Below are 26,875 nucleotides of genomic sequence, written 5' to 3'. Positions count from 1 at the left end.
GTTCTATGTTTATTTTTTGTGCGTCTTAATTTGAGCACATTTAATTCATTGTTTATTCATTAGGTATATGTCTCGTGATACTTTTATATATATGTAATCTGCCTTTGTATATATATAGATTAGTTATAGTCATTGTCACCTGAGTATTTCATAAGTTTATTCCCATGTCGACATTATTAGTTAGATAGTTGCTTGTGAATTTAGGTCTATCTATATGTATTTATTGTTTTTAATATGCTTGCTTCATGTAATTGTGGTTTTTAGGTTGATTTGAATAGAATATAACTAATTTATAGCATTGTGGAGTTGGTGTTTTAAACACTGTTGTGCGCGCTTAATTCTCTTTTTAATCAATTACTTTAAATCCAAGGGTACTATAGTAGCCATGTTATCGTTTCTTGTAATGCAGCACTGGCCCTTTAAATATCGTTGAATGCTGGTGGGAGGGGACACAAGCATTTGCAATGTTATGTTTTAAATTTGGCACTTCAATGGCGCTTCGTTGTTTGTCTGAAGAAGTGGCTTGTCTTAGCCGTGAAAGCGCTCACTATTAAACGTTTGCCCTGTTTTGAACCGCATGGTTTCATCGCTTTAATTGTGGAATTACTGAAAGTGTCTACAAGTTCATTTTGAACCTCAGGGCTTTATCGCTTTGTTTGTGGATCTACAGTAAGTGCTTGGTAACTTTACTTGCACTACGGACATTGATTTTGGATTTATACACAACCTGTGGCAGTTTGTTTGAATAGAGCTACGCAATTTGGTGCACGCTTATCAGCTTCCTTTTTGGGTTTGTGGTTTTTGCATCTACTTGGGATTTGGAGGTTTCTGCTATATATATATATATATATATATATATATATATATATATATACACACACACACACACACACACACACACACACACACACACACACACACACACACACACACACACGTGTTTGTGTGTGTGTGTGTGTGTGTGTGTGTGTGTGTGTGTGTGTGTGTGTGTGTGTGTGTGTGTGTGTGTGTGTGTGTGTGTGTGTGTGTGTGTGTGTGTGTGTGTGTGCGCGAGTGTGTGTGTGCTTGTCTACTTCTAAACTTCAAAGTTTCAAAATGTCAACTTTCTTATGGTCGAGACCATAAGATTGAAGATTTGAAACTTCAAAATTTAAACAGAAAAATAAAAACAAAAAAAACTTTTTTTACATTTACATATACACACACACATATTATATATGTATATATCTATCTGTCTATATGGGTCTACTTCTAAATTTCAAAGTTTCAAAATGTCAACTTTGTTGTGGTCGAGACCATAACATCAAAGTTCTTTACTTTTCTTTACAATAGGTGTTACTTTCCCCTGTAAATACCCTGTTTAAGGACTTTTCAAAAGCAAACATTCTTCCGTGCTTGATGACCTAAATAAGTTCTGCTGTAATCCTGCTTTGATGGACCCCATTGCTAAAACTACCACCTATACCTCTGACGTACCCTCCCACTTAAATAGTGTTGATAAAGCAGTCTCTATGTATCCCAAATATAATGAAAAATGTAAAAACAACCCCCCTCAGGGTAGAATACTCTCATAGATAAACAATATCACAAAAAAGACTTTATTTAATGCTTATGAGGCCTTTACCAAACCAGAGTTTAAGGGTATTATCAAAAGGTATGTACTTTAAATAGTTACTAAAACCAGAACTTGCTACAAATCTTTTTTTAACTTTGTCAGGAAAGTAAGAACTAATACCATGCAGCAATGTTTGGAGATAGACCCCAATAAAACTGCCCACTCTGAAACAAAGGAGATAACTGACATCCTAGCTGATACACATTTAGTGTAAATCTTACTCCACTCACAGTTTTAGCTAATTCCACTGATTCCACAGTGTCAGCCATCCCCTGTATTTGCTATGAAGGAAGTCCTTTCATCCCTGTGAAAATCCAAGATAATCTTATCTTTGAGTGCTGATGACTACAAGGTTATCTGATTACTAGTAACAAATATGAGCTATTAGTACCCCTTCTTAAACTCTTTAATTTACGTTTCTCCACTGCTTAGGCTTTCAAGGTCTGAAAAACATCCACTGCAATACCGTTACACAGATCGCCCAACCATGGACACTGGTAACTATAGACCCAGTAGTCTCACAAGCCTCATACATAAAGCCATAGAACATGTATCTCAGACCTCATTAATCTGGACATTGACAATTTCTGAACTCTGGACACTCATCAGTTTGGCTTTGTCAAAATAATGTCCTGCCTTTTTAATCTTGTTAATGTATGTGAAAAAGGCACGGAAGCTTTGGATTTGGTTATGCAGTAAATAGAGCATATCTGGACCTGGCCATGACCTTTGATGCTATTCCAGATGCAGGGATTGTTAACAGATTTGTAAATCTAAACATAAATCCATATGTTCTGTCGTTGATTGCTAACTGGTTATTTGATTTTGTAATTTCTCCAAATGTTTTGGGTATGTAATACAGTGAGAGGAATGGACCTATTTCCTGCATCAGGGTAATACTACATATTATGAAATTTGTATTTCTTCAGTCTTTCATGTTAGCCAAGAGTGCTCTTCACAGCATATGCAATGCACCCAGAGCTGACACCTTCTGCAGTTCATATGGGGTTATGTGTAGTGAAGGTATATATAAGTATGCTTGAAAATTCTTGTTTTGTTAGTTCTATTGCTCCTACTACTATTGGACCTGTCTGTGCATTTTTATCCCAGATTGTTATAGTTTCTGCAGGTAAATCCTTGTATTTTATGAGTTTGTGTCCCCAAGTATGTAGGACACTAAAATTGCTGGGTGTAACTATTTCAATGATTAGTGTTACTTTTGTCCATTTTCTCGGACTATTATATCTGTTTTTCTTGCATCTGATTCCTTAACTGCATGTATTGGGTGATCCCACATGATACGAACTTTGTCACTGTCATTAATGCTTTGTGATTCATGTTTCCAATGCCTCTCAGCTACTTCTATGCTGAAGAGTTTGCACAGTCTTCAATGCAACTGTTTTGCTACATTATTGTCTTTCATTGTGCAGACCCTCAGCCATGACTGTATCACATTTGAAATTAGCAACAAGATATGCAACTGTTTCTAGATCTGTATTACAGAACCTGCATTTGTTTGTTTCTCCTACTTTTTCTATAGACTTTGTAAACCAGTGTGTACGTAGCCCATTATCTTAGACTGTCATTATTAGCCTTTCATCTTTTGTTTTGACTTGGTTTAATTTCTCCAAGTCTTTTAGATTTCAAATACCATGACAAAAATGGACCCCATTCTTAAGTCAAAATATGATTAAAGTTTATGAAATTGGTATTGTTTTGGTCTTTGATGTTAGACAAAACTGCTCTTTGCAGCACCCGCAACATGCCCAGAATTAACTTCTCCTGTAATTCATATGGGGTTACATGTATCTGTAGCATATCTAAATATGACTAAATTCTTTAAAATGCTTTTTTATGAGATCCATTGCTGTTACTACTATCGGAACTGTCTTGGTATCTTCCTTCCACATTGTCCTCATTTCTGACTGCAAATCCTGTTATTTTATGATTTTGTGTCTCTCTGAATGAAATGCACTGTAATCACTGGGTGTAGCAGTTTCAGTGATCAATGCTACTTTTGTCTTCTTTTCATGGACTAATATATCTAGTTTTCTCTCATCTATTTTTTGAACTGCTGGTAGTGATATAAACTTTATTATTCTCTATAATGCTTTGTGGCTCATATATCTAATACTTCTCAGCTATGTCTCTATTGTAATAGTTGCACAATCCCCAGTGCAATAGTCTTGCCACATTATTATGCCTTTCAGTGTACAGGCCCCCTGCTGTTAGTGTATCACACCCAGCAACAAGATGTGTGAATGTTTCCAGTTCTGTTTTACAGAACCTGCATTTGGCTGTTACTGCCACATGTTTAATGGACTTTGTAAACCAAAGTGTACGTGGTCCTCTATCCTGGGCCACCCAATAATAACCTTTCATCTTTTGGTTAAACTTCACCTCTCCTTAACAATTCCTGTGTCAGGTCATGATCGACATGAGGTTGTTCCAGGAGGTTTTTGTACTTGCAGCTACATTTATGTCTTTTCCACATTTCTTGCCTTCTTATCTGATCCTTCTCCTTATATTATTTATTTTATTTTTTGGTACATTCAGTTGCTGCCTGATTTTTGCCTACCTCTGGTTTGGTTTCCATTCCTGCTTGACACTGATATGCTTCTGCTAAACTAGGCAGGAAAGTCATCTTAGACATGCACTTTTCATGTTTCATCACTTTCATTATGTTTGATCTGATGAGGCAGCAGATATGTATGCAGTCCCATGATTGCAGATCTATACGTGTAGTCAGTTTCAATTTTAAGGAGACCCATACTTCCTTCAGAACAAGGAATATATAATGTTGGTATATATCGATTTTTCTAAATCATTTGATGAACATGAAGCATTTTTCTTGTTTTCCTGCTCAAACTGATCCAATACCTTATGGAGCCAGTCAGTCACCCCAAAACTGTAAATTAGAACAGGAACAGTAAATTGGTTTATAGAATGGACTTTGTTCCTAGATATCAGGGCTGTTTTCAGTATTAATTTTAGTCTTCTGAAATATTCCTTACTGAGTTTTGTTTGCATTTGTTCATGTTTTACTGTTGATCCTTCATCAGTTCCCAAATATTTATACACTCCCTCCTGCTCAAGTTCCTATGTATCACATTCCTGTCCTAGACTGATATTTTCTTGGTGCTGCAGCTTTCCTGCTTTAAATGTTACGTTTACACATTTATCAAGATGAAATGACATTCTTATATCTGAATAAGTTTTGACTACTTCCAGTTGTGCTTTCAGCTCCTCATCTGGTGAATGATACAGTTTTAAATTATCCACAAAAATACGTTTTCTGGGAACCAAATTGAAACCATGACATAATCTGTTAAGTAGACAGCTTAATGGATTAAGGGCAAGACAAAAGATTAACTGAGTCATTCTGGATATCCCCCTTTGAATTTTTATCCCTGGGTTAATAATTTGTCCTTTATCATGACTTAGCTGCAGAATGGTTTGCTACTGTTTTATGGTCACTGTAATGTAATTGGTCAATGTTGAATGTATTGTGTACATCTGTAAGCACTCCTTTAGCCATGAATGAGGGATGCTGTCAAATGCGTTTTTGTAATCTATCAATATCATTCTTTGATTCTTCCCCTTTTTACAATTCCCCATTTTGAATTTATTTAACAGCAAATGAGCCTTTGCTCCATATGACTTTCTTTTGTTACCCTTTTGTTCTACTGCTATGATTGAGTTTTCCTGTAAATGACTATTAACTCTGTTGGCATCATTTCCAGTGTATACTTTATACATCTTCAAAAGGTAAGTTATTGATCTATAATGTTTAGGATATCTTGCAGGTTCACTCTTAGGTTCATAGGCTCATAGGTAGGTACTAGCCTATTGGCCCTAGGGCCTATATAAGCCTAGCCAAAAAGGTACCCTGGCTTTCGGCACCCAAGAAAAGTATTTTCCTGTGACCCTGTTGAGCAGGGCCACAGAAGTGATCCCCGGGGTGAATTTCCTATCTCCCATCCAATCATCAAGATTTTTCTTGAAGAGTGCAAATGAGGAGCTTTGTTTGATATAGATAGGTAGTTTGTTCCAGAGTATGGGAAGTCTCTGGGACAGGAATCTATTCTTCCAGCATGTTCTGTTTATTGTGGTCCCTAGAGCATGTAGCTCAGTGGGATTGGGATTTCTTTAAGTGGAGCATGTCCAACAGCTCTGGGTTTGACATAGCTTTGTATGTTAGGCAGAGATCACCTCTGAGTAGGCGATATGTGACAGAGTAAAGCTGGAGTTTTTTGAGACGGTCTGCATTGGGCATCTGTTTGAGGCCGTAATCCTCTTTGTGAGGTATTTCTGCGGACTTTCCAGTTGTTGTAGATGTCTTGTGAGGTACATACCAAAAGGGGTGCTGTATTCTATAATGGGTCTAATGAGTGATGAGTAGAGGGGAACAATGACCTCTTTTTTCCTGGATGAGAAACCTTTTGTGATGAAGTGTGCCACTTAGAAGGATTTCCTGACTACTGTGGCGATGTGATTATCAAAGGAGAGACTACTGTCCACCTGTGTCCCAAGGTATCTTATCATACTTTCAGTGCTAAGTAGACTACCGTCTATGTGGTAGTTCATGGGTACAGAGTTTTTACCAAAAGGGATGACAATGCACTTTTTGGCATTGAGCTTGAGGCTATGGCTTTGACACCAGACATCTGTCTCAGTGAGGCCATTTTGTAGGATGTCCACATTGTTAGGAGTTTTGATTATTGCTCCTAGTTTGCAGTCATCTGTGAACTTCGTTAGCCAAAGACCTTTTGTGTTAGCCTGTTCTTCAGAGAAGTAGATACCAAACAGGAGAGGACCCAGGACTGAACCCTGTGGTACTCCACTTGTCACTGGTCTGAAGTCGGATGTGGAGTCTGCTACTTTCACAATGTGGGTTCTGTCAGTGAGCCAGTTGGCAACCCATTTTGTGAAATAGGGATTTATACCTAGTTTAGTGAGTTTATCTATAATTCCAGAATGGGGGATGGTGTCGAAAGCCTTGGCAAGATCTAGATAGGCTGTGTGAACCACCTTACCCTTATCTGCGGCTTTGATGATCACTTCAAAGAAGTCTATCAGGTTTAGAAGACATGATCTGCCTTTTACAAATCTGAACTGGGTGGAGTCCAGAGTTTGGAGATTACCAATGTTACTATTTATAAGTTTCATGATGATATGTTCCATAGCCTTGCAGACCAGGCTCATCAAGCTAATGGGGCAGTAGTTCCCGGGGTCCGTGGTGGCTCCCCCTTTGTGGAGTGGGATAACCATTGCAGTGCGCCATTCAGTGGGCACAAAGCCTGAGGTGAGGCTATGACTGAACATGGTACTTAGGTGGGGTGCCAGTTCATTCTGTAGTTTGTGTAAAACGCAGCCTGGGATGTTGTTAGGTCCCATGGATGCTGTGTTCTTGGTTTTGGAGAGTGTGGTTTTTACCTGTACAGCCGTGATTACAGGAACTTTACATTTTTCTGGTATAGAGATGGGCTCTTTAGGGGGTGAGAGGGGGATAAAGTTAGCACTGAACCTATCTGCCAGGATGTTGGCAATATCAGTTGGTTCTGTATATTTAGTGCCACTGTGCTGTAACTCAGAGCAGATCTGAGTGTTGCCATTAAGATTCTTGACATAGCTATAGAATGCTTTGTGGTTGTCTTTAGAATCATTGGCGATTTTGTTTTCATAACTAGCATTGGAGGATTTTATGAGGGATCTCAGCTTCTTACTGAGGCTGACCAGGGAGTTCCTCCAATCATGGAATTTTACTCTTTTTTGCAACAGTTTCTTTCTTCTGTTGTAGAGTTTGTTTATGGCAGGGAACCACCAGATTGGCTTCCTATTTTTGGAGGATGGCATCTTGGTTGTGTTAGGTATTGCACGATCCATGCACTCGTGTAAGTGCTTATAAAGTGCATTTGTGTAGGATTCAGCAGTCATACCTCTATTGTCTGTCTGCATGGGTGTCGTGAAGTTTGCCACTTCTGTCTTAAGCGTGAAGTTGGCTTTGGAGAAACTTTTTTACGGTGGTTTCCCTAATGGGGGTGAGGGCGGGATGTGGATGTCTAGGGTGATTAGCTTGTGGTTGGATCTGACCAACGAGGAATTGACCTCTGGTGTGGAACATTGGTTGCCCATGTTGGAAATGACTGGGTCTAGGATATTGCTGCACCTGGTGGGGGTGTGGATAAGTTGATCCAAGGCGTTGGAATTTATGAATTCCAGGAAACGTTGAGCAAAAGAGTTGGTACTTGAGTAGTTTTCCCAGTTAATGGTGGGGGGTAGTTCAAATCACCCATTATTAGGGTGTTAGGTTGTACCCTAATATTTTCCAGTGTATCAAGAAATGAGTGGGAATCCTGGTGCATGGTGGAGGATCTGTAGCAAGCTACAATTTGGATTGTGGTCTTGCTCAGAGTTAGTTGCACTTGGATAATCTTGGATGCATTATGCTGAGCAACTAGCCTGGAGGTGGGGATATCCTTAATGAATATGGACATGCATCCACCTTTAGTGTTTTGGTCCAGGTTAGGCAGCCGAAAGGTGTGATATGAATTATAGCCTGGTAATGCAGGGGTGCTGTCTGGAGCCTTGAACCAGGTCTCTGTCACTGCACAGATGTCGATGTTCTCCATTTTAAGGAGTGCCTTGAGTGAGTGCATTTTGAGGTTTAGACTTCTAGCATTGAGTAGCATTACCCTCAGATTTTGCTTGCTTGTGCCTGTTATGGTGGTGAATTTGTCATTTGAACCTTGCCTGAAACAGGCACTATAGGGGTGGCAAGAGCCTCGGCCAGTATCCGGGATCCCAAGGGCGACAGGTGCAGGCCATCTCTGGCAAAGCATTGTGATCTGTCGATCATGTCATCCCAGGCAGACAGATACTGGATCCCCTTAGAATGACACCAGAAGCTTAACCAATTGTTGAAGTCAATAATTTTGTCCTTGTTCTGTGGTATCATTCTGGGTGATGGCAGGATGCTACTCAGGGCTAGGGTCATACCTGCCTGGGCTACAAGATCGGACAGCTCCTCCATGTCTCTTTTCATGTAGTCCAGGGAGGTACGTCTCAGGTCATTCACACCAACATGGACAATGACAGCGTCATATTTGTACTTGTTGTGGAGTGACCTGAGTCCGTGCATTATGTGGCAGATCCTGGCACCCGACAGACTCCTCTTAAGGAGGAGTATCATTTTTCCTGGTGTTAACTGTGTTGGAGTCTGTTAGGAGTATGCATATCAGTAGTTCTTACTCAGGACTAAATCTTCTTGAAAGGATGTTAATACTTTTAGCCAGAAATTAGGTTCTGCATCTGGGCCTGGGGTTTTCCAGTTAGCAGATTTTCTTAATTTTGTTTCAGTTTCTCTGTCTGTTACTTCATCCAATTTCATACCCTGTGCAGTTGTTCTTCTTACTGTTTCTTTTACATCTTCTATCCATTCAGCATCTTTATTATGTTCCACAGGGTCTTTATAGCTATTTCTCCAAAATGTGTCTATTTCTTCTATTTTTGGTGGTGTTTCTATTCCTTTTGCTTTGTTTCCCAATCCTCTATAAAACTTTTTGGGCCATCGATGAATTGCTTTTTAAGTACTTTTCCTTTATATTTATTTGCATAACTTCTAAGTTTTTCTGCCTGTGCTGATATGTTTAGTTTATTATTTGCAAAAGTATATGATGGATCCTTTTCTGATAGTTCACGTTGCTTTTATCATATCTATCTTTCTAAGTATTTTTGCTTATCTGTTCCCTTTTCTATTCTTGTCTTAATTGCTTTATAGTTTTCTATTTTCAGTACTTCCATGATGGCATTTGATTTCATCCCTTCCTTTCCCTTATCGCCCTGTATTTTTTGGAAGACTTTATCTGTTATTAATTTAGCTGCACAGTAATGTATCCTATTTACTTCTGTTATGCCACACAAATTTCTGCTAATAGTCTTGATTACTATGTTCATTTGTTTTATCAGACTTCTAACATTTTGGGTCTTATTGACTTTCTGTAATCTGTTTTTTCATCAAAATTAATATGTCTGTCCATGTCTGTTAAATCAAGCAACTCTTCCCTTAGATAAGTTTCTTTTTTTAAAAACCTTTTTATTAATTAAACATATTTACAATATATATACAGAAAGGAAAAAAAATTCAACTACACATATTGTTATACAGTGATAGGTATACATTGAGTCATTAAGGCAATCTTATACAAATAACACATTAAGACTCTTGGTATTTCAATAGCAACATTTCAAGTTTATCCCAACCATTAAAAGTCCCAGAATGATTTATAGATCTTATTCTGATAACTTCTTTTTCAGTTTTACACAGTATTGCTCTTGAATTTAAAAGTTCTTTGAACATAGGCCTTAGATCATTTTCTTCTAAACTGAGAGCACATTCTTTGTTCTTTATTTCCTGCAGGCGTTCTACAGAAAGCTATCTTCCTGTGACATATTCTCTTCAGCTGCATCCTGCATCATCTGTTGCTCTTTCATATGGGAATTCAGTTGCCTATCACTCCACAACACTGACTGCGACAGAGTTGCCACTATTTCCTTTTCTTTCCCTTGCTGTGTAACCCCAAATAAACTTTTGTACTGATTTCCTACTAAAGGCTCCAGAGTATTTTCATCTGGGAACTTCCCTTTCCAACTGTTTTTTCCTTCATTTGGGCACTCACTGTTGAATCCTGCTGTGACGTTAACAGCGTTAGATTTTCAATACTAAATTCTTCACTTCGCAGGTAATTCATAACTTCAGTTTCTACTTCCTTAAGTTTTCCATTACTAATCATCTTTTCTACTTTGCCCATGTTTTCTTATTTTTTGTATTGCAAAATTTTCCATATCCAGATGCATTTGCCTGTATTTCTCTTCAAATATCCTTGGAGCTACTTTTCTTATTGATTAGTTTGGCCTTCACCATATCAGATCTCTGTTTCTTTCCCATGTCCACGTTCCTTTTTTATGGGTCTACTTTAATTAAACGAAAGAAGAATCCATCGAATACGAATCCGTCGACACATAAACAGCGAAACGTGATATCATCGAACACGCAAAACAGCGAAATGTAAACATCAAAACCGCAATACTTGGCCAACCCTACCTCCCGTAACATACTACCTATGCAAACACAACAATAAAAAACACATAAATACACTAACCAAAACCCTACTACTAACCCTAAATTAAAGCACCAAGACCCCACTTGTAACCCTACACTAAACCCCACATACACAACTATCTATGCACTACCTTTAACCCCTCCCTAACCCTAAGGTCTGTAACTACTGCACACTTACCCTACAGAACTATACCCACACAAAGTAAATATTCCACACACATACACTTAACAAAACCCTACACTAAACCTTACATACATTACCTATCAATGCACTTACCTTAACATGCACCCTAACCCTAAGGTCCATAACTATCACACACTTACCTTACGGAGCTATACCACAGATGGGCCAACTATGACAATTTGACATTTCCGATTTTGCTATTTAGTGCATTCGACGTTTCCACGTTTTGCTGTTTATGTGTCGACGGATTCGTATTCGATGGATTCCGCTTTCGTTTAATTAAAGTAGACCCCTTTTTTATACCTTTCAAAAACCTTTAGATTTTGTTGTTTATATTTTTGCTTTTCCTCAGTCACTTCTTTTTCCAAATAGCCCAAGGTTTCTTGGTCTATATAATGTTTTTCATGAATCTGTTGTACTAATGAGCACAAATTTGCATTTGAAGCTTTTGACAGTTTTTCTAGTGAATGTATTTTTCTTTTTTCTAATTTCTCTCTTAATCTTTTTGAATATCTTCTGTCAGGAAATTCTGTGCTTCTTGCATACTAGTAAGAATACATTACTTCTTTCTTATCCTCAATAGTCCACTCTATCATCTTTATGGCTCTTTTTAGACTGCCATTTTTTGTGCATTTTGTGGATTACTAGTTATTTCTACAATGGGGGAGGGGATTTCTCCCCCTTATCCTGGCCTAACACTATTGCAGGAATGTTTCTGTGTCTTGAGGATTCATTGATGTCATTTTTCCAGTCCTGGCACTAGTGCGCTTACCAGGATTGGGTACTTTTTTATCCTGGGACTTGTGCACCCAGATATCTTATTTATTTTTTAACCTACTTCTCTGATATATGCTATATAAAATGCAGTCTATATATCAGGGTTGCCTCTGTGAGATTTTGTCATGAAGGTATTCACCAAGACTTAAGGATAAATTCACTTCCAGCAATACTACTCTCCTTTGCTTACTGATTTTATCATCTCTCCATCTGGACCCTTTGGTTTGGCTGTCTGACAGAACCCATGTGGTTAAAGTCACAGGCGCCACTTCTGAAAGCAAAAATGTACCAGTGGTATATCTCAGGGCTTAGTGTTAATCTCTTTCCTATCTGGCATCAATTTAACAGATTTTCAAGCCAACACTCCTTGCTGATGGTTATGTAAGATTGCAGATGACTTGAAACTGGGTGCTGTTTGTTCCTCCTCTCACTCACGATTGCTCCCGCATGGGTTAGAGTATGTTAACAATGAGTGCAAGGACAATGGACTGAAGTAATATGTGAAAAAAATGTAGTATAGTTCACTTTGATAAATGAAATATTTCTGTAGCATACCATATAGGTGATACACCTCTGTTGTAAAGGATCTAGGCACTCTTTTTGAAAATTCCTGATGTTTTGACTCTCAAGTCTTCACAGTAATTTGGAAAGCCATCTATTTGGCTCATCTAAATTCCAAAGGCACCTCTTATAGATCCAAAGAAGTCTTAATTCCTCTGTAGTCATCTCTCTCAGACCTGTTATTGAATATAATGCCCTTTCGGGATGAATTTGACTAAAATATCACAGGCAGCAGATCGTAGGGACAGACCATGCAGTGGAGCTCCAAAAGTACTTTTCCATGGAGTTTTTTTGAACCCATGGAATAGATTACTGTAATGGAACTCCACTGCTAGGCTCTCAACTTAGTATACTATTCAAGAAAAAAAACACAGCTTTACACCCTTAATTTTCATACACACAAAAGCCGAAGTCTAAAGCCCAGAATCAGCACTGCCGTATTATATTTCCTAAATGTTGCAAGACGCCCAAAGAATGATACCGCAAAAAAGCAGCCGCAGAAGGAATACACAGAAAAATGTTAGTAATGAGAACATTACTGACTCGGGCCATGAGTGTTGTATGGGGGTACAGTCAGCCCTTCTAGAGAGATAGCTGAGAATGTTTCTAGCTACTTGTTATGGCTGATGGGAGCTCTTAATCCTCTCCTTCTCCCGTGTAAATGTTCCATCACCTCCATGTCATTTCTTTATTGCATTAACTATAAACCGACTATATTAGAAGTAGTTAATATAGTAACAGAGCTAAAACAACTAGAATTGAGATCTTTAGAAAAAGGTAGGAGCAAACTACATAGGAAAAAAAAGGAAATTGTGGGAACAATACATAAAAGGGTGGAATGAGACCTAAAAGGCAGCAGAACTTAAATGAGCTATGTAATGTCTGAGTGAAAATGATTGGGTAGATTATACATGACATATAATGTTTGCAACTGGAAGTGTGAAAGTATGGATTGTGATGTAAATGCTTGTAACTAGGACTGTGTCAATGTAGTTTGTTTTCATTGATATAAATATATGATTGCCTGTGCAGTAAGTGATGGTTTGATAAAGATGTTTCTTGTTTAAAAAAGGGCAGGAATTGAATAATTTATGTAATATTACTTAGGTTTTATGATATATAGCAATATATGTGAAGTATAATGTTTTTTATGTTAATATAGTTTCATTACTTTTATATGAATGTAAATTTGCCTGTGCCAAAAGTGATAATTCAATAAAGGTGTTTGGAAAAAAAAGTGGGTACCCATAAAAGGCAAATATTCAAATGGAAACCAATGATTGCACAAACAATAGGTGCAAATAACTATGGACAAGAAAGAACAGAGATCACTCTATTTTTCTTTCATTTACTACCTCTCAGAAAGGATTATTTTTTCACCTTGGAGTTACAACATACATCATCACTACGTGCTTACTGAACAGCAAGCTTTCTTTTCAAAGTGACCTATTTCAGCATAGGGGAATTAAAATATTTTTAAAAGCAGGAAGTTTACTATAGGTGTGTTCTCTGACAGGCTTCATTACAACATTGTATTTATTTATTTGACATTTGTTGACCATGAAAGTCCGACTGTGTCAGGAACCCATTTTCAGTGGAGCAAAAGCTCCACAGAATAAAAACATTGATAAAATAAAAGTACAGAGATACTAAATTTACATATGGGAATGTAGGTTACAATAAATTACAGGCAGACAATTAGTATATGGTTACCACAGTAAACACTGAAAGCAGACAATTAGTATAAAACTACCACAGTAAACACAGAAAATAAGAAATACAGAGATACAAGTTTATACAGTTGGTTTAACACTATAATTCCTTTTAGGTAGACTTTTGGAATACAATTTGAAAAGTTTTCTATAGTTAGATGTCATATGTATGATTTTTTTTAAGAACACTACAGGAATATATTTAGAAAAGGGGGTAAAATAGTCAACTAATATACATCAGCAGGGCTAGCAGCAAATTTAAAGATAAAGGAGAAGGAGACACTTAATATTTATAATCAGTGTATCAGGTTCTTTGTCAAGTTTCAATAATCTAGCTGCTTTGCCCTTTGAAGGGGGAATAAGGAAGGAAGTGTAATACAGGTAGTAGAGCAAGGTAGAGAGAAGGGGAAAGGCAGGAGGAGGGAAGTAAGTAAGTAAGTGTAGTACGGGTAGTAGAGCAAGGTAGAGAGAAGGGGAAAGGCAGGAGGAGGGAAGTAAGTAAGTAAGTGTAGTACGGGTAGTAGAGCAAGGTAGAGAGAAGGGGAAAGGCAGGAGGAGGGAAGTAAGTAAGTAAGTGTAGTACGGGTAGTAGAGCAAGGTAGAGAGAAGGGGAAAGGCAGGAGGAGGGAAGTAAGTAAGTGTAGTACGGGTAGTAGAGCAAGGTAGAGAGAAGGAGAAAGGCAGAGGGTGGGGAGGAAGTAAGTAAGTGTAGTATGGGTAGTAGAATAAGGTAGAGAGAAGGGGAAAGGCAGGGGAGGGGAGGAAGGAAGAAAAGTATAATAGATTAAGGGGGAAGGTGGGGAAGGAGATAGGAACTGGGTTGTTAGGTACGTTTGGAACAGGGACAGCTACTTGTTACTACAAGGTGTTTTTTTAGTGTGAGTTGAAAATTCTTGTGGTTTGCTATTGCTCTGATGTGTGCTATTAAGGCATTCCACATTTTTACTACAGTGTAGGACTATAGACACTGTCCAGCATTTTTGTTTGGCTTATGTAGCATTACTAGTTGCTTGCCTTCAGACGGGAGAGTCCTGGTGGGTATGTAAGTTTGGAGGAGTGTTTGAGAGCAGGACAGTTATCAGGCTGATATATAACTTTGTGTGCCATATTGAGTTGTAGCTGGTCTAGGAGGTGTAGAAGTTTGAGCCAGTTGAGGACACTGAGAGCTATGCAATGGTGTGTGTAATGAGGTGCGTTTATTGCAAATTTAGCAGTTTTGTTATAACAGGATTCAAGTTTGTTTTTTAGGGTAATCTGAATGTTTGTTAGAATGGGGGCACCATAGAGGAGGGAGGGGAGCAGGTAAGTAGTGGCTAGGGTGGTTTTGGTGGTTGTATTCATGATGTTTTTGTGCTGGTAGAGCATTCTTAGTTTGCAGTGAGGTTTTTTTGATTGCATTGTGGCTATGTAGATCAAAGGAAAGCTTAGTGTCTGTGATTACTCCTAATAATTTGGCTAGAGATGCCACTTCTATTTGAGTATTGCTAGTGAAAAGATCTTAAAGTCAGCTGAGAGATTTTTGGGAGTGGAAAGGAGGAGTTTGGTTTTATTTGGGTTCAGCAGGAGCTGTGCATTGTTTAGCCAGGTTTTGATGGAAGAGAAGGCAGATTGGGCTAGATGTAGAAGGTGTGTTGTTAGAGGAGGAGATGATGGTGAAATCTTGGATTAGGGAGCTATGGTGGGAGGCGATATGAAAGTTGTTAATGAAGATGTTGAAGAGTAATGGCCTGAGAACTGATCTCTAAGGAACTGCTGTGTTATTTGGTAGATAGTAGGAGAGACTTTCCTGACATTTTACACATTGCCTGTCTGTTAAGTAGCTATTGAACCATTGTTGAGTTGTGGGGGAAAGACCAAGGATAGAGAGTTTCTGTAGTAGTTTAGGGTGGGAAACCATATCAAAGGCCTTAGATAAATCTAGAAGTATTACAAAGCTTAGTAGTTTGGCATCCCTAGCTTTGTTGACTGTATCTTTGAATGAGATTAATGCAGTAGTTGTACTATGTGATGGTCTGAAACCATGTTAGGTGGAGGTAAGTAAATTGTTTTGAAGTGCATGATTAAGTAGTTGTTTATGTATACATTTTTCTAGCAGTTTGAATAGGGGGGTAGGATAGGGATAGGGCAGTAACTGGAAATGTCATTGCACTTACAGTCTTTGTGCAAGAGGGTTATTATGGATTTTTCCATGGGGTGGGGTGTGGGATTCTGAGATGGACTAGTTGATGAGTATGCTGAAGGGATAAGCTATAGCATCAGCAGCGTATATTATGTACTCTGGGGGGAGGTTGTGGTAAGTGGGTACAGTTTGGAGAGTAAAGAGAGGAAGATGTTGGTTGGTTGTGTGTGCTGTGGGAGAAAGGAAGAAGAGGAGGAGCATTTTGTATTAGTTTGGGAGGGGTTGGATTTGTTCATGGTGTGTAAGTCGCAGAGTTTGGGGAATGATTAAGTAGACTGAATATGCTGTTAATAAAGTGTGTGTTGAATGTTTCTGCTATTTGGAATGGGGTTTTATCAGTGGCAGGAGATGGGTTTTCTATGGTCTCATGTGTGAGGAGTTGAGAAATGATGTGGCAGAATTTTTTTGGGTTGTTTTTATAGGAGATTAGCTGCTGGGACAAATAATGCCTCTTATCATTGTTTATCTATTTTTTTGCTTGTTGCATAGCTGTTTATACTTTTGGTCCTTTAGATAATGTTTGGTTCTCTGTCATTCTTGCCTGGCTTTATCTCTTGTTACTAGTAATTTTTTGGCAGGCTTGGTTAGCTAGGGGACATGATTATTTTCTGTCCTTTTTGTGCAGACTGGAGCTAGGTTAAGGGTATCCAGAAATATTTTGTTGAAGTGACTGATGGCCTCATCTAATGGTAAGATTTTCCATACTGACCAGTTTATTGATGTTAGTATTGAATTAAAGTGGTGTTGGTTGAAGTTAGGCAAGTTGCGGGATTTTGTATAGGTGCGGTTTTTGGGGTTATGGGTCATGGTATTACATGGTGCTATTGATGAACAAATAACTTTAAAAAGTATTTGAGCTGAGTGGCTCTAAAGATTTACCTGATTAACTTGATGGTTGCCAGCAAATTTCCTGTCCAATCACTTGGGAATGATGATACAGTAAAAAATATGATTTATCCAGTAAAAATGCACAGTTTATCTGGTAATAGATTTGTCTTATTCAATTAAACAGATAGTCTTCTAAAATAATAGGGGAATAAAGGCTCACAAATAGGAACACGTTTTAAATACTGTTCTTATAAACTTAGAAAGTTGCTAGAATAACAGAATTTGTCTTAGCAGGCATTTTCCTGAAGGATATTAAATTTGAAACTCAAATATATGCCATTATTTAGTGTCTTCAGTCCTCAGTGATTTGTCAAAAAGCCACACATTTTATGAGAAACAAACCAAAAATATAAGGCAAAAAAATGGACATTCTGTGAAAGCTGGGACAGCTAAGAGGTATGCAACAGAATACCATTATTCATTGCTAATTATGTCTCAAAAGTTCTATAATCCCTAACTTCACAAAACTGAAATACATCTTACCTGGATAAAGAACTGCATGCTTCCTCATATATTTGAATGAAAAATAATATTATCAAAAACATGAAGTACAACTTGCTAGCATGTTAACTGAATGCATTGGAAACTTCATAAACAATAAAATTACAATACACCAGAGCAATAGATTTGCTTATTCATGGAGGCAAATGCCATTCTTAATAGCAACACAGCATCTGTGATTTCTTTTTAAAACTTAACACACTTCTAGAATCACATAGCAATAATAATTTAAAGGAAATTGAAACAATAGGCTAGATTTAGAAAATAATTTGAAACAGGAAGTAATGTTTGATTCAGAAATAAGGAGTCACTCAGTTTCCATTATCATTAATGTGCAAATATGTGACCATATGCTTAGTAAATCATCAGTAACACCACAACTATATTGTCACAGCTGCATCAATTATATGGAGGTACCATCCACCCGATGACTGTGTTTTGTTGGTGTGGAGCCTTTGCTTAGCTAATTACCTTAGAATTCAGGAAACACCTAGGGGAAACAGCTAGATTAAGCATTGCAGCTAGTAAAAAAGATGATAAAACTCAATGCTTTATGAAAGCAGAAATGTTTTCCCGTAGGTAAAACGGATGCAGTACAAAATTAACACTTTGCAGACTCCTATTGTGACTGCCTAACAACCTTAACATATGACAAATGGTGTCCCAAGCACCTGGGTGGTGCATGCTCCAGTGATGAGCAATGATTCAAGGGGAATAGTCAGGCTAAAAAAGTTGTTTAATAAATCTCCCTGAGCCACTTAAGTCATGCACGTCAGAGGCAAAATATTCACAACAGGCCTACCTCCTTGATACTGCAAAGAAAGATAGCCAATAGCATCAGTTAGACAACTGTTTTTCTTTTCTTTTTTTTATTTATTTTTTACCTGTAGTCTTTATTAGGATTATCACCATTGTGAAGTTATATGTTAATGGCTATTACTTTAGTTGAGACAGACAAGATCATATCTGTGTTCTAAGTAGCTTATTTCTGAAGATTAATTATCAGTATAAAAGGCAATCAGAATAACTTGAAGAAATAAAGTTTTATGGCAAGTATGAAGACAAGGCATGCCCTAACATTAGAGATGACTACAGCCATTTTTCATAGCAACAGACATAACCAAACACATGCAGGGAAAGCAAAGTAGCAGTGGTTATGAATTAACATGTATCACTTATGAAAAGGGTATGCATGAATGCTGCAATGTATGTTCATATGTGTGCCTCTGTGGGATGTGACAGCAACTTGTGAAAGAATAAATAAGATTTGCACAAATAAGAACTCTGTGTCTGATTATTTATTATATCATGGCAGTATAATTAATGTTCATTCATTTCTTCTCTAACACCTGCTTTCTCCTATTCAGGGCTGTGGGGGACCTGGAGCGTATTACGATAGTCGGTGGGTATAAGGTACAGAACTAGTGATGGACAGGATGGCATCTATTAAGTGATGGACAGGATGCCAGTCTGTCATAGACATTGCAGAACGCAGACAGAGACACCCCCACACATGTACACACACACACACACACACACACACACACGCACACACACACACACACGGGCACGCACACACGGGCATGAACACACGGGCACACATGCGCACACACACACACACACACACACACACACACACACACACACACACACACACACACACACACACACACACACACTTTTGCACACTATATTCACAACTGTTGGCAATTTAGAGAACCACCAATGCACCCATTAGCATGACTTTAGGATGTGGGACAAAAATAGATCACCAAATGAAAACTCACAGAGGTGCTAACAGGATATGCAGATTCAGTAGGCTCTCATGCTTCAAACTAAACTTAGGGAATTAGTTACTGTAAGACAGCACTACAAGGGACTATTCTACCATTTCAGTTTAATGTTATATTGTAAAACTCCATAACAAAGGGGAGATGAAATGTAAGCACTTTAGAGACTTTGAGCACATAAAAATAGTAGATAAGGGCATTTTTGTGTATGTTAGAGTTAGGCTAATAACAGTCTGATCTCGGATGCTGTTAGTTAAATAAAAATAAGTGAATCAAATTACTTGCCAAAGAATCAGACCGAGTACTTCTTAAAAACTTTAATATGAAGTGCTTTTCGTCTTGCCTTTTAGCAAGACCTCTTCAGATAACAAATACTTTCAATACTATAAGTTATATACACATTAAATTAGTCACATGATCAATTTAAAAGCAATAAAGCACACACTTTTTCACTACAACCCTCCCATAACATTCCATCTGGCATTTAACCCCTCAGCTCCCATTATACAAACTTTTTTACTCACTAAATACAAGTAAAAAATTGTTATAATTTATATATGCATAATTATATTAGTTTATAACAAACTTACTTTCACACTTAATATACTTCATAATAAAATTATTTATAAATTACCACAGATTAAACTTCATCTATTTAAGCTTCTCATCTTTAAAATACAGAAAATGGAACACATTTTGTTCAGACCAGGGTAATGACATGCATCAGTACGGAATTGCCACAACAGTTCTGATCTTTCTAGCAACAATGTTTCTGGGTCACGCCTTCCATCTGGTATGATGCAATCTATTGCTCAGAATTTGAAATGATGTTGTGGGTATTCTTTAATATGCCTTGCTAAGGTGTTCCCAATTTTAATTTACTGATAGCATATTGATGTTCGTAGACTCGTTCTCTCAGTCTTCTCTCTGTTTTGCCTATATAGAAGGCCGGGCAACTTTGGCACAAAGCTGCATACACCACTAGCTGAGATTGGCAATCTAGCTTGTGTTTGGTCTTATAATGTTGCCCCCTGATGGTAAAGCTCTGCCCTATATCTATATATTTACAAAAATTACACGTAAGACATTTAAACATTCCTGTCCTATGTGTAAGAAGATTCGGTTTACTCTCCAAGATACCTTTCAGGTTGGGACCCCGCTTGAAGGTAATATGAGGGCACTTTTGTAGTTTTTGCCTCACGATACAGTCATTTTGAACTATATCCCAGTTTTTAATCAGGATAGAATAAATTTAGCGGGCATTTACGCTATACATCGTGACTAGATTATGTGTACCATGGAATGACCTTGCTGAATTATTCATAGATTCAGTCAAATCACTAATATTTCCCTCTGTAATAGGATGGGTTGATAGAAACCTGTCATTCTTTTATGTTGTACCTCCCACATCACTTCTGATACTAAATTCTGGGGGTATCCCCTTTTAGTAAACATGTCATGTAAATTTTTACATTCATAATCAAAGTCAACCTCTAAAGATGTCACGCGTGCTGCCCTCACAAATTGACCTTTGATTACTGACTTTTTCTGGTGAAGTGTGTGACAGCTACTGAAATGTAGTAATGAATTAGAGTAAGTTTCTTTTCTAAAGATCTTAGCTATAAAGCATTTATTAATACTTTCTTTACTCAAATAAACATCTAAACAGGCAATTCTGTTGGCATCAAAATTGTAAGTAAACGTCAGAAACTGGGTAGTAGAGTTAAAGTAAATCACTAACTCTTCCGCTATAGATACATCACCTTTGAATAGAATAAAAATGTCATCCAAAAATCTAGTATGATATATTTTTTTATTTTATTCCAGTTATTTTAAAGATATATTCCTGCTCCCAATAAGCCATAACTAGATTGGTGTAGCTGGCCCCACAAGGGGAGCCCATAGCCACACCAATTTTTTACAGGAAATATCTGTTGTAAAAGGTGATGTAGTTATTGGACAAAATTAAATCCAATAACTCTTCGACAAGATTCACCTCAGTTCTTGGAGCCCCTCTATTCCATAAGAAACAACTTACCCACTCAATCTCCTCTAGATGAGGGATAGAAGAGAACAAATCTTTTGACGTCTACTGTCATAAAATTAAGATCATTCTCATATTTCAAATTGTTAATAACCTCCAGAAAGGACCACGAATCTTTAGAAATATGTTTTTCCATCACTACATACTTTTTTAAAAATCGGTCAACAACCTTAGCACAAGCATATGTAATGCTGTTCCTTGCATCAACGAGCGGCCTCATCGGTGGATCAAAAACACACTTATGCATTTTAGGTTGGCCAAACAAAATGGGAATCTTAGGGGCAGGCATGGTTAAAAAATTAAATAACTCTATCAATTTTTGCTTCGCTAAATCATTAAGCAATATTTTAATTCTAGAATACGCTATGTTCAGTTCGTTTCTTGAAACTTCCACATAAGGTCACATTCATTCTTCTGATGTAGTCCACAGTATTCAAAATCACAAGGCCTCCCCCTTTATCAGGTTGCATGATTCTCACATTTGCTTGTTTTAGGAACTCAAGGGCTTGCCTTTCCCTGTTAGTTATGTTAGAGCTAAATCCATTATTCTTTTTTGTAAATGACAGGCAGTTTCGTATATCTAAATCACAAACTTGTTCAAATAATAATAGTATCGGATGTAGTGGAGGGTAATATGTGCTAGCTACTCTAAAAGTATGTCTGGGAAGTTCGTTTTCTCCCAACAGCACTTGTAAATTTAACTTCCTTACAAACAACTTTACATCCAACAGAGTATTGGCTAAATCTGCTCTATATGCAGGCACAAATGTTTGTCCCTTCGCCAGTAAATCAACAAGTTCAATACTAATGTCTAATTCAGAAAAATTACAGACTTTAAAGTCATTTGTTGAACTCAAAATTATTTTAAAGTCACTATTTGCAGAATGGTCGACAGATTTTACCTGCCCTTCCTGTTCTTTTTGGTCCCGCATCTTTAGAGGTTGACTTTGATTATGAATGTAAAAATTTACATGACATGTTTAATAAAAGGGGATACCCCCAGAATTTAGTATCAGAAGTGATGTGGGAGGAATAACATAAAAGAATGAGAGGTTTCTATCAACCCATTCTATCACAAAGAGAAATATTAGTTCCACCGAATAGTGATTTGACTGAATCTATGAATAATTCAGCAATGTCATTCCTTGGTACACATAATCTAGTCACGATGTATAGCGTGAATGCCCGAAAAATTTATTCTATCCTGATTAAAAACTGGAATATTGTTCAAAATGACTGTATGGTGAGACAAAAACTACAAGAGCACCCTCATATTACCTTCAAGTGGAGTTCCAACCTGAAAAGTATCTTGGAGAGGAAATCGAATCTCCTTACACATAGGACAGGAATGTTTAAATGTCTTACGTGTAATTTTTGTAAATATATAGATATAGGGCAGAACTTTACCATCAGGGGGCAACATTATAAGACCAAACACAAGCTAGATTGCCAATCTAAGCTAGTGGTGTATGCAGCTTTGTGCCAAAGTTGCCCAGCCTTCTATATAGGCAAATCAGAGAGAAGACTGAGAGAACGAGTCTACGAACATCAATATGCTATCAGTAAATTAAAATTGGGAACACCTTAGCAAGGCATATTAAAGAATACCCACAACATCATTTCAAATTCTGAGCAATAGATTGCATCATACCAGATGGAAGGCGTGGCCCAGAAACATTGTTGCTAGAAAGATCGGAACTGTTGTGGCAATTCCGTACTGATGCACGTCATTACCCTGGTCTGAACGAAATGTGTTCCATTTTCTGTATTTTAAAGCTGAGAAGCTTAAATAGATGAAGTTTAATCTGTGGTAATTTATAAATAATTTTATTATGAAGTATATTAAGTGTGAAAGTAAGTTTGTTATAAACTAATATAAGTATGCATATATAAATTATAACAATTTTTTACATTGTATGTAGTGAGTAAAAAAGTTTGTATAATGGGAGCTGAGGGGTTAAATGCCAGATGGAATGTTATGGGAGGGTTGTAGTGAAAAAGTGTGTGCTTTATTGCTTTTAAATTGATCATGTGACTAATTTAATGTGCATATAACTTATAGTATTGAAAGTATCTGTTATCTGAAGAAGTCTTGCTAAAAGGCAAGATGAAAAGCGCTTCATATTAAAGATTTTAGGAAGTACTCGGTCTGGTTCTTTGACAGGTAATTTGATTCAGTTGTTTATTTCATCTAATAAAAATAAGTGTCAGTAGTACAATGTGGTGCATAAAACCTGCAGGAAAATAACTCAGCAGGGCATACGAATGTCTTCGAAGTAATGAATGAAGTGCAAGAATGAGAAGGGTTTACCAAAGAAAATGATGAGTACAAGGTTTTCACCCAAATGCCCCCAGGCCCAAAGATCAAGCTAACCTGGCATGGAATAATAAAATAACAGTTGGTCAAGGTTAGTAGCTTGTAGCTTTTGTTTGGAGTGGTTTCCTTTTCCACAAAGGGTCAGGTAAAATATAGTCTTCTAGTGGGAGGGACATGTCTGGAGTGGGACGTGGTTGAGGCTTGTGAAAACATTAAAGTATCAAGGGGGATCATAAGTTCACTCTGCTGAATATCCGTCACGGTCCCCATTGTTGAGATTGGCACTTTTCAGTGGGATGTGTGTTGCTGCAATTTCACAAGATAGGCAAACATTTGTTGCAAAGTTATTGACTAGTACAGACCTGTGCTCATGTCTGTTTTCAACCTCTGCCTTCAATGTTATGAATGCCAACATGTATAATAGTGCATACGCATGCATTCATAACATCACAGTCCCTTGCTAACCATGGAAGTGATTGGAGAACTAACTGCTAGCCATCAGGCCTTTCTAGTTCACACTGGTACTTTTTGGGAGGCACTGATATGTTTGGTAAATGCAGTCTCAACAATGTGTACCATCATGGGTATAATTACCTAATTAAAGGCAGTGGGAGACATTCCCCAATACAAATATTTATTTTCTATGTTCTAGATTGGGAGTTTTATTTTGATTCCATATTTCTTGAGATTTGGGGATTAAAAAATAAACAGCTTCAGCCTTCTGTTACACAACTTAGTATCAATGCTTAGAGAAGGTGATGTGATGGATAGGAATAAAATGGAATAACAATGTCTTAGGTGTACAGCTTTAAATAATGTACATATTGTGTTTTACAAAACATGGCAATGAATAAGAATTGTAGTTTTGAAGTACTTGCTATTTCCATTTAGAAATATTTTTCAGACTTTAAATTAATACTGTATTAAATTATCTGTTTGTTAATGCTCCTTTTATATTTATTTCAAGGTCAATTACTGAAGCAGTAACTCTAAAGCTAAAATGTGTATGTGCCCTTGCACAATGTATCTGTTAACTAACATAGGCAATCAAGTGTGTCATTACTTTTCAAGTTGAAAACATTCACATGCAATCCACCTCACGTAAACGCAACCTTTGTTATTTGTTCATCTGTTTCACAAAAGGCTGTTGTTATATGTATTAAACAGCCAAATAGGCACCATAAACTAAATGAAAAATGATTTGTGCTGCGGTAGCCTTGTCGCCTCACAGTTAGACGTTGCCCGTTCGATTCTCAGTTAGAGCGACTTCTGTGTGGCGACATGCGTGAATGGGCATTCCTTCGTTGAAGGTTGCGTGTTAGGCCCAGCAAGCCAGTACGTAAAAATCTACTGCCAATCATTAGCGGACCGGAGTTCCGCTGTGGCGACCCCTAACCGGGAAAAGCCGAAAGACACAACAACAACGTTCACAAGGTTCTACTTGTTTGCACAGAAATGCAAATAACCGATAGTCATGAAAAGCTGACTTCTTAAATATTTATTTCATAAAATAAAACATCAAAATTCTGATTTTAAAATGGTGTCTTGCATATGTTTTTTCTGACATCAAACATTTTAAGTTAGAATAGATATAACTAGGTGAACGAAATCCCAAGTAAATCCATTATGAAGGTGTACAGATACCACAAACTAAGAAAATAAAATGTGCTGTCTTTTTGTTAGAAGTACTAAAAGATCATTGGAAATATATTGCATTTGAAAACACTATGGTTTGCTTCTATAGTTATTACCTAAAGCTATCCCTTTTTCAAATTATGTGTACACATACCATATCATATAGTCAAACTTTTGCAGCTATTGTGATATTAATATTTCTTCTTTTGCCTACATGTATCTTTTATATAACTTCCCTCTGTAGTTCCCTTCATAAAAAAGTAGATTCTGCACAACCAGATATCCTAGTTAAATAAACAATAATTTACATTGAAGTCCAAATAACAGAGTACGATATTTCTGAATGAGCTTTTATGGTAAAGTTAAAGAACACAGTTATATTCCCATTTTGATGTAATTTTATATTGTAATGACATTATGAACTATAATATTAAATGACTAAACCACAACTTGCCTTATTTACTCTGTAAATGTTAACAACTCCTTCCTACACAATAAACTGAAAATAGTATGCGGCACACTTGTAAATATCTGTGAATGGAGACTGGCTCATATACATATGCCTCCATGGTTGTTGTAAATACATCCTCTATACCCACAAATCTAATGCAGGAAATGTACATGTGAGTGGTGGTGTGAAATGTAGAAGTGATGCTGCCATGATCAATTCCTATTTGAAGTTTTGTGAGCTTTTCTTAGCTAATATATATAAATAGTCTGGGATTTGTGTTTATGTTGTCTGTTGTACAACTCAGCTGAACATTTCCACGTATCTTGAATACATCCGAGCGGTTCATTTAAGTTCAGCAGGCAGCGAGCACTTAGCTTTTCAAACTAACTTGGTCATGTCCTGCTCATGTACCATCTGGAAATCATTTTACCCATCTCAAGCCATGAAATGAACCCCAATCTCCCAGATTTTTAAAAGAGTTTGTTATGAATCCCAAAGGCTTTGTGATGCCCTAGCTGGTAGTGTAAAAGACATCAAGTGATCTGGATGTTAAATCTGGCTATGGTGTAGCTGTGATTTGTGACACATATGCAACTTTCTATTCAATTTTCTAGGGGTGCATGTTTCTGTTCATGGTGAGCCTTTTACAAACTGTACATCATGCCTAGCCCTTAGAATTTTGTTAATTATTTCTTGCAATGTATGACTTATATACTACCCAATTCAGCAGGCCAGTGAGCCAGACACACACTCTTAAGGACAATATGGGAAATGCCATTCCTAATGTTCCTGATTGCAAATACTGAGGTTTCACACTAGATCATCTCTTGGTTTCTCAACTCATGTATATAATATGACTAGTAAAGTTCTCAACTATGGCTGTGTTACAAGTTGTTTCATCTCCTAACTCCATCAGTCAGTTCTACCATGCTAAAAATATACTCTTACCTAAACATGAGTAAAGACTGCCCTTATTAGCCTGTCACTCAACCTGCAATACTCATAGAATAAAAAATGCTGGAAATAAAATTTTTAGGTTTACATTACTGGCTAGTCCCCATACATGCCACAGTAATATCATTAATGAATTACACTGGTTA

Source organism: Protopterus annectens, chromosome 6.part0 (genome assembly GCF_019279795.1).
Source record: "Protopterus annectens isolate FY-2018-M chromosome 6.part0, PAN1.0, whole genome shotgun sequence".
In the NCBI taxonomy this organism is placed as follows: domain Eukaryota; kingdom Metazoa; phylum Chordata; order Ceratodontiformes; family Protopteridae; genus Protopterus; species Protopterus annectens.
The sequence above is the reverse complement of the archived record's forward strand: the minus strand, read 5'-3'. Positions refer to the sequence as shown.